This window comes from Salmo trutta, chromosome 8 (assembly GCF_901001165.1).
Source record: "Salmo trutta chromosome 8, fSalTru1.1, whole genome shotgun sequence".
Classification (NCBI taxonomy): domain Eukaryota; kingdom Metazoa; phylum Chordata; class Actinopteri; order Salmoniformes; family Salmonidae; genus Salmo; species Salmo trutta.
In genome coordinates this window covers 33187276-33202730 of record NC_042964.1, presented here as the reverse complement: position 1 = coordinate 33202730, position 15455 = coordinate 33187276, and the positions used below count along the sequence as shown (strand labels likewise).

Sequence of the window (15455 nt, the reverse complement as noted above, 5' to 3'; positions counted from 1 at the left end):
AAGAATGGGGGATATTTTGAGTCCTTTCTAAATAGGTTTTACGCTAGTCTCTAAGTGTTTGTTTGAGCAAACGGCCCACTTTTCCGCCAAGATTAACATTTCATATGATCTTTCCTGACAGAAGATTTTCTTTCAGAGGCCCCTTGAAGGATAACCAAAAAAGGGCATTCTGCAAGTGAGTTTTGGCTGCTTCGATTTTTTTGTGGTATTACTTTCAATGTCGGCATTTATTTCTTCATTTTTTACTAAGTGATGGACTGAGTTTTTTACTTTTGATATCATGGTGGGTTTTTTTCTCTGACAAGTTTGGCCAGAGTGAATTTTTAAATACATAGGCTTGGTTGCTCTTGGACCAGACTACGGACAATGCATAGGGCTCTCCAGCTGTAAACATTATGAGAGATGTGTGCGATTATGTTTTGAAGGGAGGGGCTTACGCTTTGTAGTAACCTATTATTGAATACTGTGGAGCAGACCGATCCGAAGGCAGATTCTATCTCTCTACATTGACTGGCCTGCTTCGTGGTTGTTTTCTAACAAGGTGAATCAACAATAGTTTACTTTGTGAACTCAATAGGTAAGTTTTGCGCCTCCGAAATTGTTTGTGTTGTTTATCCAACTCGGTGAAATTTGTGTAGCGCGCACGAACGTAGTGCTTATGTTTACAACTTGTGCGATGCTCTTTTGGGGCTATGCAATGCTACGATTTATTATAGATTTTTACAGCAAACTGCACACGGTGCGCACAACCAGCAGATTCCTAATAACTTAAAAAAAAAACGAAATGTAAACTATAAAGAATTAAAGAGTTAATGTAGATTATTTGTGCATTGCTATGAAATGTGGTTGTTATCGAGTATAGTATGTTTTATTAAATGGCAAATCACTTTACAAAACCTATTACCGATCTGGATGTGAATTCTGGAATGTCCCCTCAGTCCCTGCCCGCCCCAAGCCATCGATTCTTATCAGACAAATATGAGGAGGCAGTCTCCAAACTCATGGAGAGGGATGGGAGCCAGATCTCCCTCCATTATAATAGACAATACTAATGCATATTAATTGACAATTTCAGGTAATGTGGCATCTGATGATTTAATGATGCTTTTGATTGGTATTTGCCATAAGGCTAACTTTAGGATGAATTACACCTATATAAATAATTACGTTATGAATGCATTCGTTTTAACTGGATAATACCTAAATGAAAAACAAACAAAACAACATCCTCCTTTACACAAAATAAAGAATTTTCCACTTAAAAGCACTTTCCTTTCATTTTCTGTCTACCCAAAATCTATCCCAAAATATTTGTGGGGAGCCTCTGCCAGCACTGTACATTCTCCAACAGTAAGCTGTGGCCTTTGCGCTGTGGTGTGGGATTGTATTGGCTCTTGTAGACGAATACTAGCTGTCCTCAATTGCCTGAGCCAAGGGATGTCATGAAAGAAAAGGATTCATCAGGTCAGGTCCTCTCCACTGGAGGTCCAAATGACAGCCTTGGCCCTCATCAGGGGTAGGCTTAACAATCTGCACTGGGTTGGCTAGAATCCTTATCCCTATGTAGATCTAGCTGATGCTACACAGCACCAGTTGATCCCGGTTAAACCATGATTAATCTGAGTAATCAACTTGATATCTAAGTTTATCAAAGCAACAGGAAACGCTGATGTTATAACTGGCTTTAGAAGGCCACTCACTGATTCAACACTGTCCAAACAGTGTGTGGTATTCCAGGAACCTTGTCTCTCTCTCATCTGACCGCATTGTGGTACAGTGAACCATTGCAGTGAGATGTGCAATAACTCTAATCCACCCAAATAGTTTGACGTTTGAAGGAATCATGTCCTGCTCAATCCCACCATCACTTGGGCCAACCAGCCAACCACCTCTTTTTATTTCAACGTAGTTTATCTCAGCTTTCCGTTTGATCTCAGGTTGATTACGAAGCAGTTACTGTGAAGTGAGTGAACGGTAGAAAAAGGGGGTTAGGGGGCTATGGAGCTGTAGAATTCTCCAAGCTAGACAGCACAGTAATTGTCCATGAAGCTGTATCTGATAACACTGCGGTGTTTGGAAAATATGAGGGGAATGCCTTATAAGGAACAGATTGAACCTGCTGACAGACGATTGGAATAGCCTTTGGAATGCATAACAGCCAGGCTTAGTTTTTTCGTCTCTTTCTGCCTCTTTTTTTTTTGCCTCTTTCGGCTTCTTTTCTTTAGCGTATAAAGAACCTGGGTAATGTGCTGTGCTGTGCGGAGAGAGAGAGAGAGGGAAGGGGGGTCTGAAGGTAATTCTGCACAGTGATAACAAGGGTTTGGCATGGGCTAGGGCCCGGGCAGGATGTAGGGAACACTGCCCTGGGATTCCGAAGCCTGGTGTGCCCTGTGCAGTACAGGCTGTAGTTACTCTGCTCTCTCTGCCCTTCGTTTACAGACTGTTTCAGGGTCAGTTCTTCCATAACCTTAATCATTACTCAAAAAGACTTAAAGATGGCTTCAGACCCGTGGTGAAGGGAGGAGAATACACCCTCAAGGACCAGAGAAGGGAGTTTAGGCCTAGTTGGCCGAAGGTTGGAACTTTGGGATGGGATTTGGACATAGACTTGAGGCTTCACCCTGGAGCATGCGATAGATTGTGGCCAAGGGCAGGGCTTAAATGCAGCCTTTGGATTCACCAACGATATAGTAGATCCCCTTAACTGTACTAGATAACTTTTCATTGCTCTCTGACTGACCTGAACTACTTGTGTTCAAGGTCCCTGCAGGTGTGAAAACACACGTTCTACTCTGGAATCAATACCACTGTCTTCAGGGTTGAGAAGCTGATGAAGTTATTGAGGACGATGTGAATCCAGGCCCTCTCTCTTTAAAGGAGTGCCTGGAGATACTGTGGTTATGAGAAAAGGCTATTTGTTAGATACAGTTAGTATTTGAGAAAAGGCTAGTTGAAGCATAATGTCTTTTAAAGGTGGCGTCCTCTTAGGATTCATGAGAAATATCTCAGTTTTTTTTATTCTGTGTGTCTCTCTGAGTCTCTCTGGCTGCGTTTACAAAGGCAGCACAATTTTGACCAATCACATCAAATCTTTTCATATCCGATATTTTTCAGAGCTGATCTGATTGGCCAAAAGACCAATTAGAGAAAAAAAGATCAGAATTGGGCTGCCTGTGTAAATGCAGACCTAGAGTTCTGCAGTGCCTCTGTGATGGGAGGCAGAGCTTTAATCCACTGCAGTATTCAGTTGCAGAAGTTCTTAATATCTCTGCTGCAGCCCGCAAGCCTACAGTCACTATTACCACCACTGAGAGAGACTGCCAACTAAACTGAAGTGCGAAAAAGAGAACTCGCATCGGGAAATTGTGTAACACAAACTATTCGTTTGTTCGTTTTTGCTATTACCATTGTAATATATTCAATTTATGTTTGTCAAATGTTCTGCCAGGAGTTCAAAATGATTACATGTTGACATGTAAATCCAATCATACACAGTGTTCTTAGAGTTCGCTAGAGCCTATTTTCTGGTTTGTCTTATTACGGACAACTTAAAGTATGTCAAGCATGTTTTGCCTAGTTCAGTTTATTGCCACTTGGGTAGATTTTTATGCAGATTTGCCGCCTCAAGATATATTTGTAGGATCGAGGAGCCATCTTTATATGCTGTCAATTACACAACAGAGATGTCTCTTCTTAATTTTTTATCAAAAGAGTCAACACCATCAATGTCTCCAAGGGAAAAATCGAATTGGAGCACAAAGCTCAAATTTGTGTCCTCTCGACAACTGTTCTCGTGGAGCGTTCAGTTCATTTGAAGTGGAGGATGATTGACATGGAACTAAACCTCAAGTGATTCTGCCCTGGACTCTGGCCACAGCATACTCACTGTTATTTATTTTCTGCTTTGATAGCATGTAATTTGAATGCACTGTATCCAGAACCACACAGTAAGTTGTATAATATGGTAAAGTTGGAGCACATTTAGAAAATTTGAGGGAAAAAAAGGAATCTGCTTAACTCTTAACTGGTGATGATCAAAAAATGGGTCAAATGCGGCATTCCTAATTTGTGAAGTAAGAGCGGCCAGCTGAAACTGAAACTCTAGATTTAGTTTATTTAGGACCCAGCAAATATGCAATAAGTGGCTTACAGATGTTTTGTTAGTAATATATAAATCAAAAATTCCTCACTCTCCTTTTTAATCTTTCCTCTCATGGCATGAAATCCTCTCTGTAATTCAACTTTATATTCTGTTTGTTGTTCTTCATTACCCAGCCAGGTTGCAATGGAAAGGTTCTGCATTGCTTTAGAACCCGTGCCAAACCAGGCTCTTATGTCTCCTCAGTCCTTGGTATGGAGAGACTCTGGCAGTAGTAGAACTCTTCTGGGGAACGAAGAGTCTGGATTTCTCCCTGGTGACGAAGAAGAACGCTGACACTCGCTCTTTTTGCTGTGGCTCAGATTAGAAGGCCTTTTAGATCAAACCTCTCCCACATTTCTTAGACTTTGAAGTGCTATCATTCAAGGCCAGATTCCCTAATTGGTAGCATGGCAGACTGTGTTGATAATTGGCACATTTACCCATCGAATGCCAGTTGGCAGGCAACGAGCCCTCCAGAACTCCACCAGCTGTATAAGGATATTTTCACATCCAACTCACTCACAACACAACAAACTCTCTTTTTAGTAGATGGGCGACGGTACAGGATCCCTTGGCTTACTAAACCCAAGTCTTATAAGGTAAAAGTACATTTTTCACCCCTAGGTATAGACCTCAAGGCTGGGTGTTATCGTGGGAGCGTAAGTTCAGTTCACTACCACGAGACTCATACACTTCTACTTATGTCATCCTCTAAAGATGTGTTATGTTCAGCTCCCAAAACGACGACGGGGCTGAAAGTGTGTTACGTTGTTGAGCAGGCCTTTTGCCCCTGGGCTTCTTTCCTCATCTGATAAAACAAGCACAGGAAATGTCTCTGCGAGCTGATTTGCTCTGTGTTTTCCTTTGGCGTCTTCCCATAGGGACCACAGACATGCCTAGCGCTTCGGCCAGTCCACCGGCACTAAGTCTCTTCACGCCCCCCCCACCACCCGTTTACAGCCAGCTAACATTCCTCCTTCTCTCCCTCTCCTCCCTCCTCCTCTCTCTCCCCACCTCTCCTCGGCCACCAAAACTAAACAAACATAGCTGATCAAGGCTTTCATCACCTTTTTAAAAGACCCATATTGTAGGTTACTGTGGGAATTAAAGGTCATATAGGTAATATAGTGAGGTAAATCCCAACAGTGTGTGTGAAAGATGCTATTGAGTGGAGGACCGGTGAGGTCATGTGTTTGAAGATGGAGAGAGAGTCTATGAATAGCGACACAGGTATGAGGGAACAGGTGTGTGTGTGTGTGTGTGTGTGTGTGTGTGTGTGTGTGTGTGTGTGTGTGTGTGTGTGTGTGTGTGTGTGTGTGTGCGCACTTAGAAAAATAAAACACCCGCAAATCTAGTTGTTTCAACTAATTATTATTAAATAACTGGTTCCACAGCCTTTTTTTGTGTTTACTCAACTTTTCAGTCAAAGTGTTACCTGAACTTAACGTTTTTAGTTGGCCCAACATTAGAAAACGTAGGCAAAAGTTCTGTCAACTTAAAATTATGTCTTTCCTCAATTTGTCTCATATACTCTTTCAACAAGAAATTATTATTGTTTTTGTAAATGATTACCTAAAAAAGGCTGTGGAACTTGTTACTTTTAACTTACAATGTTTTCAACTTACATATTTGACACATATGATTACGTTATGCACGTTCATTTATACAGTAATTAGTATTCAACATGGCCTCACCTAGGACACAGGCGTGCACACACACACACACACACACACACACACACGTCTGTTCCCTCATACTCGTGTCGCTATTCATAGACTCTCTCTCCATCTCCAAACACATGACCTCACTGGTTAAGGTTTGGCCGGGGTAGGCCGTCATTGTAAATAAGAATTTGACTGACTTGCCTAGTTAAATAAAAAATGTGAACTCACAATCTCTTGGTTCATGGCAGTACGAGCTTCCTGCTATGCCACCATGTCTGTGTTAATGATCAGTTAATCTGACTATTCTCTCATTTATTGATTTGATTTACATATTTAAGCAATGTTTGGTTTTTCTGTAAGGTTATTGTTGGGGCATATTACTTTGTTTTAATGTTAATCACTTAATCACTATGATAAATAAAAATAGTTTTTCTTCAGTGTCCTTTTAACAGATCTGAGGTTTACTTTTAAGTCCAATGTGTAGCAATACAGGTGAAATCAGTTATTGACACAGACATGGTGGCGCAGCTGGAAGATCAGAACGCTGTGAACTGAATAGTTGTCAGCTCAAATCCCAGGTGAGAAAATGTTGAATATTAATTACTGTACAAATGAACATGCACAATGTAATCGTGTATGTCAATGTGTGTCGGAAATGTATGTTAAAAGCAGTGTGTGTGTAAATAGTTCCACAGCCCAAAAAAAAAATTCTAGTTGAATGAACATTTTAGCAAACGCATCATTTTAAGTTTACTGAATTTTTGCCTAGATTTTCTTGTGTTGGAACCAGTTACTTAATAATAATTTGTGGGTGCGGGCGTGTGTGGTACTGTACGGATGGTGGAGGTGGTGAGAGCGAAGGGGAGTGTGGGGATTTCATGATGAATGCTGGCTCTCATGGGACACAGCAGCTGGAGGAATCAGGCTCTTAGGTAACACGGGGATTTTACCATTCATATACAACCGTTGGATTTACCTCAGGCTCAGACACGCAGAGTTGTACCTTTTTTTTCATTCGAGAAACTGGAGGATTTGCGTCATCGAGTTCTCCGATTGACATCAATGGAAGATTTGTGTGTCTGTGAGACCTCGAGTTATGCAGGCGTAGGGTTCTGGAGACAGGATTCTGCACTTTATTGCTGACTCTCCGTACTGTGAGAGCACACGAGAGATGAGGATATTACTCATCTGTGTGTCACACAAATCTAGGCTCTGACTGGTGTGACACAGGATGCTGATGTGCAGCGCTAGTTGTAACACTACTGTACTTTGAGTAACACTTTAGTGGGAGACCATCTAAGTCAGTATGTAGTTTACCCTTTAAAAACAAATGGTGTAACAAGCTTTGTCGCTTCATTGCGTTGATTGTGCCGCTTCAGTTCAAAAGATGTGACTTTGGAACTATGGTATCAGTACAGTTAGACTGAGTTGGATCCTTCTGACCTGTCTGGATCAGGGTTACAGCTTTGGACAACACTCCCTTGCACAGCACAGCAGCAATCCGAAGCGATGACCGCTGCCATTTCTCCTGTTGGAGCCAAATGTTATGTTTTAAAGGTGCAGACCTTCAAATTGTCTCCAGTAATGTTATCCACCTGAATTAGCCAGCCCGGTCTGGGGTCTGTGTTCTGGCTGGTATTAGGAGCAGTAGTAATTGTTTAAGAGTGCATTTATTGAGTGTAGTCTCTCCCTTGTAATCAGAAGCATATTCCGGCATTGACATATAAGCCTCTGAGGGTTGCTCAGGAATGTATTCCAAGCAACGAGAGGAGCGGAGCAGCGAGCAGATCTTCCATTTCTTTTCCACTTCACATGTCATTGCTCCATACAGAGGAAGGCAATGAAATCTGATTAAAGCTGGAGATCAAATCATCGAAAATGGCTGACATGGAGGATCCATCCCCGATATAGCAGTTATTTTGTGTGTGTGTGTGTGTGTGTGTGTGTGTGTGTGTGTGTGTGTGTGTGTGTGCGCATTACTGTGTGTTGTGTTTCTCTCTCACTCTTTCTCCTGGCATGTAATAATGCCAAAGACTTCTCCCCCACTTCATAGAAAGGGGAATGTAAGTAGCCCCTTCATCCATATACAGTACTGTGCGAGACCCGAGCCCAGCTTGAATTTGTTAGTTTGGAATCATTTCAGTATTGGGTAATTCATAAATTCACTTCCCTGTTGGGTAACATGGAGCTGGCAGGTGGACTGCCTCAGTCCTAAATGGTACCCTATTCCCTTAATAGTGCACTACTTTTGACCAGGGCCCATAGGGCTCTAATCAAAAGTAGCGCACGATAGAGGAAATAGGGTGCCACTTGGGACGTAGCCACTGCCTTTTGAAAAGGGTTTTAATCAGAGCTCCTCTGCAGGGAGAGAGGCTGGCAAACGAGAATGTCTTACCTCATGAGAGACCTGCTCAAGGTGACTGGGAGAAACCATCAGTCATGTTATTTTTAAACAGCCCAGGTCTAGGGGAACGGGTCTGGTGCTTATGGTTGTTGAGGTGCTAGCCAAAACTCTGCTAAGAAGGGACAGATTCGGATTCATGCTGGGTTTCAACTCTCCTGCGTACACTTGTAGGAAGATATCTGATTCATTGATTCAAGTATGGTGAAGTAGTTTGACAAGTACTACTATTGAAAATCAACCCTTCTGCCTAACAGGCGGCCATCTTGAGTTAAAGATAAATTGATGAGTAGGCCTAATTATTTAATGGAACAAGACCCAATCTGTAGCAGCAATAGTCTGACAGATCGAGAAAACCGGCTAACAAATTGAAATGCAAAAAGAAGTGGCAGTCAGTCAATTCCACACATGCCAAGATGAGGACACTATGTCAACAAAACAACAACTCTTAGCAAGCAACTCGCTAACAAGTGTGATGCTAGGCTACCCAAAGACAATGGAGCAAATCTGCTAGGCCCCCGCTGCTTATTTACGCAATGCACGGTTAGACTAAACGAAGTGAGCACGCTCATTAATGGAGCGGGAGCGCTTCTTAATTACAGGCCTGTTAGCGCTAATGCCTCTCCTCTCATTAGATGAACGCAGACAGGTCTTCATGAGGAGGAGCGTTCTGCTAGCTAGCTAAGATAAGACAAGGCTAACTGTCTGAGTGAGATGGGTTGAATAGATTGAAGACATGCGATTGGGTGAGGTGGAGGTTTCGGGAGAGGAGGGGACGGAAGAGGGGTATGGGTGTATGACGTTGGGTGAGATGGGAGTAGATTAAAGCGTTGGTTTGGTGGATGGGTGTGAGGTAGTCGAGTAGGGTAGAGGGTTTGGATGAGGAGGGTAGAAGGGGGTGTGGTTGATGTGGTTGGAGATTTGGGATGGATAGGGTTGTGCACTAGGGGTGAGGGTTAGAAGAGAGATGAGGGCTGGGGGTGACAAGCTGGCAGGCCTCATTAAGCCCTGCTTTAATGAACCCAGCAGCTGAGTAACAAAACACAGGAAAAAGTAGAACAATGATAGCTTGTTAGGGGGAGGCCTGTGTCTATGTCTGCCCCGGGTTGGCAGGTTCCCTAGGACAGAGGAGAGGATGTCTGACTGGTCTGGGCCCTGAAGCTCTGTGCCACCCGTTTACTATGACAGACATCTGGGGGACCACCTTGGATAATAAGCAGCCATTAGTTCAGGTTAAAGTTAATGGCCAGTAATAGTACACCACCCCTGCCTGGCCCAGGGTTTGAGCCCATCCGAAATGAAATACCAGTCACTCAGGTTCAATACATAAACAGAGGGAACAGACTGGAAGGGAATAAGGTGTGTGTGTGTGTGTGTGTGTGTGTGTGTGTGTGTGTGTGTGTGTGTGTGTGTGTGTGTGTGTGTGTGTGTGTGTGTGTGGCACAGGTGGATGGGTATCATGTGAAAATGAGATGGTTTTCCTTCGGAGCAGATTACTAGCAGAAAAGAAACCTGGGGGGTTTCGGATTTGTACCCATTATACTTAAGTTTACAGAGTAATCTCATTTCCAATTTTGCCATTAGCTAAAACCGAACGAACCCCTATAAAGCGAACCTGAGCACTCTCCTAAACCGACTACTTAATTATTTACAATTTCATGGTTGTCTGAGATGTGTTATTCTAATAGATTTAGGAATTAGACGGTTTCAATAACATGCATTAACCTATAAAGCTGAATTTTATCCTTTGTTTGGCAGTAAAAGTCACCTCACGTTGAAGAGAGGAGTAGTGTTCTTACCTAGAGTTGTGTCAGTGATGTAGCATCAGTAGTCACGTAAAAATACTTTATAGTCTTGAAATTGTATAACTGAGGCAACGCGCCGTTATACAAAAATACTTAAGGCACTCACGAGAAAACTAACCATGAGGCTTCCAAGACTGGACAAGACAGAGAGAGATAAAAAGAGTAGTGGGAGAGAGAGCGAGAGGAGACAGTGAGCGAGAGAAACAGAGAGACGGGCAGATGGGGAAAGAAAGATAGAAGGGAGAGAGAGAGAGACTGGGGTAGTAAGAGAAAGAGTGAAGGAGGAAGAGAAAGAGACAGAGTGAGTGCTTTGTTATGGCTCCTAGAGCTCTAGTGTTTCCTGGAATGCCTGGCAGCAGAGTCAGAAGTCAGAGCCACAGGGAGAAGAAGAGAAGGAACGGCCTTCTGTCCTGACAGACAAGCACCGCTGAGTTGACATAATTTAACAAACTGCCAACGCTCAAGATGTTTCACTGACAAAAACGGCTATGCTACTGAGATCTATTGAGATTTTGTTTTGTTTGTGTGTGGAGGTTGCGTGCGGATGGGGCCCATTGTCAGACAGGACTAGGAGAATATATATATATATATATATATATATATATATATATATATATATATATATATATATATATATATATATATATACCTGTGCTTTATGGAGATCAATGGCTTCTGGCCCCCACTATCGCCTCGGGGGGGGGGGGGCACACAGAGTTGCAACCCCTCTCAGACAGACCGCTGGCCCTCTGCGACGCTAATAATAGCATCCAGCAGAAATATGCACAGAAACGAGATCTCTAATAGTGTAGCCTATTGAGGCACAAGAAGGGTTGTCTCCTCTCTCCTCTCTCCACTCAGACAAGAATGTATGGTCTGAGGAGCTGAACCTCACCACTATCGATTCCAATTATATCACACTCTCCTTCCACTGAGCTAGCTGCAGGCTCAGAGTCCGAAGGAGAGCAATATTTACACTAGAGGCAAACACACTGTATAGACGTTCATATTTATTACACACAGACAGACCTAGACATTGCGTCGTAAGCAAGGTATCTCTAGAACACCAAGAGGGTTGGAATAGGAGACTCCTGGTTTCGGTCTAAGATGGTGGTGTTGTTGATATGGCTCTTCAAAATGAAGTGGACGGTTTAGAATGGCCCGGTTCCCTCACGGATATCTCACAGAGGGATTTGGTTGCGGTGGTGGGAAGTAGACTTGACCAGAGGGCAGCTTCGTTACATCCGTCACGTCACAGTTAAGACCATGGTTTTAGCAGTGCACTGAGAACCTCAACGGGTAGGAGTTTACGGAAGAGAGGAGCTTGACTGATAAATTAACCCTTGTCTCTGGTCACGGTTTCCACTCCCATTCATCAGTCTGTACTGCTACTGAACACATCCCTTTGTGTTACACCTTGCCTTTAGCTCCAATGCAGTGACCCCCCCCCCCCTCCCCCCATACAGATGTGCTCAGGCCTGCTGAGTGACGCTTGGACGCAAAGAGCAACAGGCCTCGTCCGCTATCTCTTCCTCGTATTTCGTCCGAAACAAAAACGGCGCCGGCAGCCATCAGAACTAAAAGCTCCAAACTCCGTCACAACGAGCTCCATTATAATCAGTTATCCTGACAGTTATTTTTTTTTGAAACGTATTTGTTCACTAAACAAACCAAAATGTTTTCTCAAGGGGATCTCGAAGTAGCCTAAATGCTGGACCTCTCCACCTTTCCCGTCCACTCAGAGTAATAGCCCTCGGTGAGGTCATCGTGCTAGAGCTAGAATCTTAATCTTCTCTCTCTCTAGCTCCCACCCCTCTCTCTCTCTCTCTCTCTCTCTCTCTCTCGTGCTCTCATGCTCTCGTGCTCTCGTGCTCTCTCTCTCGTGCTCTCTCTCTCATGCTCTCTCCTCTATCTTTCTCCTATCTCTTCCCAGGAATGCAACAGGCCCCTTATTTTGAAAGATCTCTTGTCACATAATACCCTTGAATATCCTTGCGCAACACTTCAGAAAGCACATTCCGCAGCCTGATTTACAGATTTGCGCGTGGCTAAACGATCGGATTGATGAAAATGTATGCTCTGAGGTAAAATGTGTAATTCTGAGGCAGTGGTCATAGTACCAATTTTCTGTGGGGCAACACGGCCCCCTGGGTATACACAGACAGAAAAAAAGGCGATACACAAACATCTGTCAGTGTCTGTGTCATGTTCTGAGCAGGCCTCACAAGCTTCTCCTGGTGTGTAAGCGGTTGCTCCATGGCTTCGTTGCGGCTCGTGCTGCTTGTATGTTTCCATGTAAGGCATGACAGGAAGGCATTTCTCCAACTGTGATACAGACCAGGCACATAAATCAGTCAGATCTTTTCATTCATCTTTTTTTCCAGTAATTCCTTCTCTCGAAAGTATAGCCACATTTTTTTCTCTGGCAATCGAAGGGTCTCTCAATCTCCGCAAAACATAATTACGTTTTTTTTAGGGGAAACTTGTCAGAAATGTTTTGGTGTACGATACTTGTTTTTTTCTTTACAAGACACATCAGGAACTTCTCAGGGCTTTATGAGAAATACATTTGTATGTTCCAGAACATGTGTTCCAGGTGCCGTGACAGATACGGTGTCTGTCTGAGTCCATTCCCCACTGCTCTGGGTCATAATAATTATGTGGAGAAAATTGAGCAGCTCAGCCCAGATACCCTGGGACCCTTAAAGAGGCTGTGTTTGAAATGCCTTGTTCTTGTCAAATCAAGAGGGGATTACAGCAGGAACACTGGTCTGTAGGCCTGGTGGCTGAGTGCCTGTCCTGTCGAGCTAAAAGATTCACTATGTGATTCACTATGTATGTACCATATGGGAGATTGAATATGAATAGGGGCCCAAACTATAATAAGCTGCTTACCAGGGGACATTCTAGCCTCTATGGTCCCATGCTGTATACTGTAGACAACTCTTGTGACGTTGTCATGCTATACATGTACTGTATAGGCCTGTGGTCCCCAAACTTGCCTGAGTCAAGATCACTTTCTGAGTCATAAGGAAGACCGAGATCTACGGCTCAGAATTATTTTAAAAACTTGACTTAAAAAACGTATGCAACATTAAAAAGAGCCCTGTAGAAATTATGTCTGTAGTCGGCTATAGGCCCAATACATTATCAGTGCATATTGGCTACGCTTGAATTGCCTGCCAATGTCGTTCTTCTCAGACAATTTTCAAAGTATATTTCAAAACTCGAGGTGTGTGATCTTGTTGTATTACTTGTGAGGCACAGCTCAGTGGGTATAAATAATGTGCTTTCTTTATTTTACTGGACTGATGGTGTCTGGATTTGTTGGTCAGTCTCAGCGGAGGGAGAGCATCTCACAGTCGGACCGTCCCTCAGCTCTCGTCCCTCAGCTAAGACTGACCAAAAAGGGGCGACCGTATTCCAGCTGGCGGCGAAACTCGAGTCACACTGCATTATCTCTGAGAAAGTGAAATATTCCTTGATTTAAAAAAAGACACAAGCTGCTAATAATAATAATAATAATAACAACAACGCAAGCCTATAGATACACTTTGCTACTCATTCATTGAAGCTGCATTGCTGGTTGCAGCGCAAGTGGAGAAGCGCATTTTATGGGATATAGCAGTGTTTTTATAAAAAAGTGTTGACAGTGCTGCTGAGTATGAAGTTAAACATTAACTCACTCATAAAAACGAAAGCTCTTTGCTGTATTCGTTGACAGTCTCTCTCTAGTCATAGTTTTCGATGTTTTGAAATCACAGTATCAACTTACTTTGCTGTACGCTCAAGGAAGCTGCAGAAAGACACATGATCTGAGCAATCCGATTGGCTAGCGGTAGGCCTATAGGTGCGCTTGATTTGCTCACTGGGCACGCGGAGTAAGCGGAGTTTGTACCTTCAGACACATGAAATGGTAAAAATGGGAACACTTCGCCTACCCGGCATGCAGGGCAGCTGAAACAAGTCCACCTACTGCCAACAGCGCGAGACAGAAAAATGTAGGAATGATTGGCTTTATTGTTATTATTTTCTAGAAATGTTTGGCGATCGACTAGGAATGCCTCGGATCGACGGTTTGGTGGGGACTTACTTACGCTTCACTATGTTATCATGTTCCATCTTGCTCATGCTCCATACATGAGTAAGGGCCCCTACTATGGGGCCTCTAGTGACACACAGGTCTATTTTGGTACAGGATGTGCTCCCGTCCCGAGTGGCCCCCAAACTGCAGACAGAGAGCAATACCAGAGTAGCAGATTCAGACCTTTTGGTTGTACTGGCATCAGTAGTGCTTTGCTTTGAGTAAAACACATCATGTAGGTGTCAACACCCCTGCCTTGCTACACCCTGCTACTCTCTCTGGTCAGTGAACCTCAGATGAATGATCTGTTGAGGAGTGGTTCAGGGCCCGTTCGGAGGGCGTTTCTACTAAAAGACGGCAGGTGTCAAGATGGCGGGTTGTCACGAACGGGACGTGTCCCAAAAGGGCGCCCTATTCCCTACATAGCGCACTACTTTGGAAGAAGTGCACTAGATAGGTGACATTTGGGACGCAGACAGGATGAAGGAAGAGGAAGCCTTTCTCCTGAAAAGGTGGGGTGAGAGAGTCATTCGTCAAAGTCCCCGGTCGTGAGTGAGTGTGTTTTCACTGAGTGAGTTTCCTGTCCACTAAATATGATTCATTCAGTACCCCCCCACCCACCCCCTCACCCCTTCTGTCAAACTGCTGCAGAGTGGCTTCATACCGACGTCGGTATAGAAAGAATATGGAGACAGTTAGTGTGCTGTATGTCCTAGTGGAGTTACACGAGACAAAGGCTGTTGATATCCTGTGTCAAGAGCGCAGGTTGACATTTATTGTCATGAATCTTGTCCTGGAGACAGAACCGTGCGATTTCCGCTAGATAGGCCAGCTGCAAAGTCAAAATTGGCTATATTGTAAAAATTCTGGATTTGTATTATTTTCTTTTTGGTCTTAATTCAAGGTTAGCAGTGTGGTTATGGTTAGGGTTAGGTTTCAGATCAGATGGTATGACTTTGTGGCTGTGCCAGCTAGTGACCACTCTACAGAACTGCCTCCAGAACAATATTCATGATGAAAAACGCTAACCTGAGGCAGACATTTATTGAGATGAGTTGACGTTCTGGATATTTGGACTAGATTCTTGATGTATTATTTCAAAGGTTACATGCCCGAAAGTTAAAACCACTCCATGTTGACTAAATACGAGAGAAAAAAAGCGAAGTTGAGCTTCTTTATTGCTTTGTTCTACTGCTGAGTTGACTGTTTTTCCTCTTGGCCCGTCGTTTGGTTATCTTCTTTGATTGACAATAGTGGCAGGCATTTGTCAGAGACCAAATAGTCTGGGGGCTGATAAACAAACGGTTTCTAACTGCAGCGCAGGGCTGAGACGTCTCGGATTGAGACTGTTTAGCCAAGA

The 15455-nt window shown here is 43.5% G+C and overlaps 1 protein-coding gene across 8 annotated transcripts in view; it reads left to right on the top strand.

The window, feature by feature from the left end:
- Positions 1–233: 233 nt before the first annotated feature.
- LOC115198726 (non-muscle caldesmon) overlaps positions 234–15455 on the top strand; it is a 56770-nt gene continuing 41548 nt past the window's right edge. For 4 of the 8 annotated variants that reach the window (XR_003879287.1, XM_029760925.1, XM_029760922.1 and 1 more), the window contains exon 1: positions 246–577. The gene's annotated coding sequence lies outside the window, so the exon portion shown is untranslated. Of the gene's footprint in view, positions 578–15455 lie in introns of all 8 variants that reach the window. The other 4 variants (XM_029760927.1, XM_029760926.1, XM_029760928.1 and 1 more) reach the window with 4 other exon arrangements.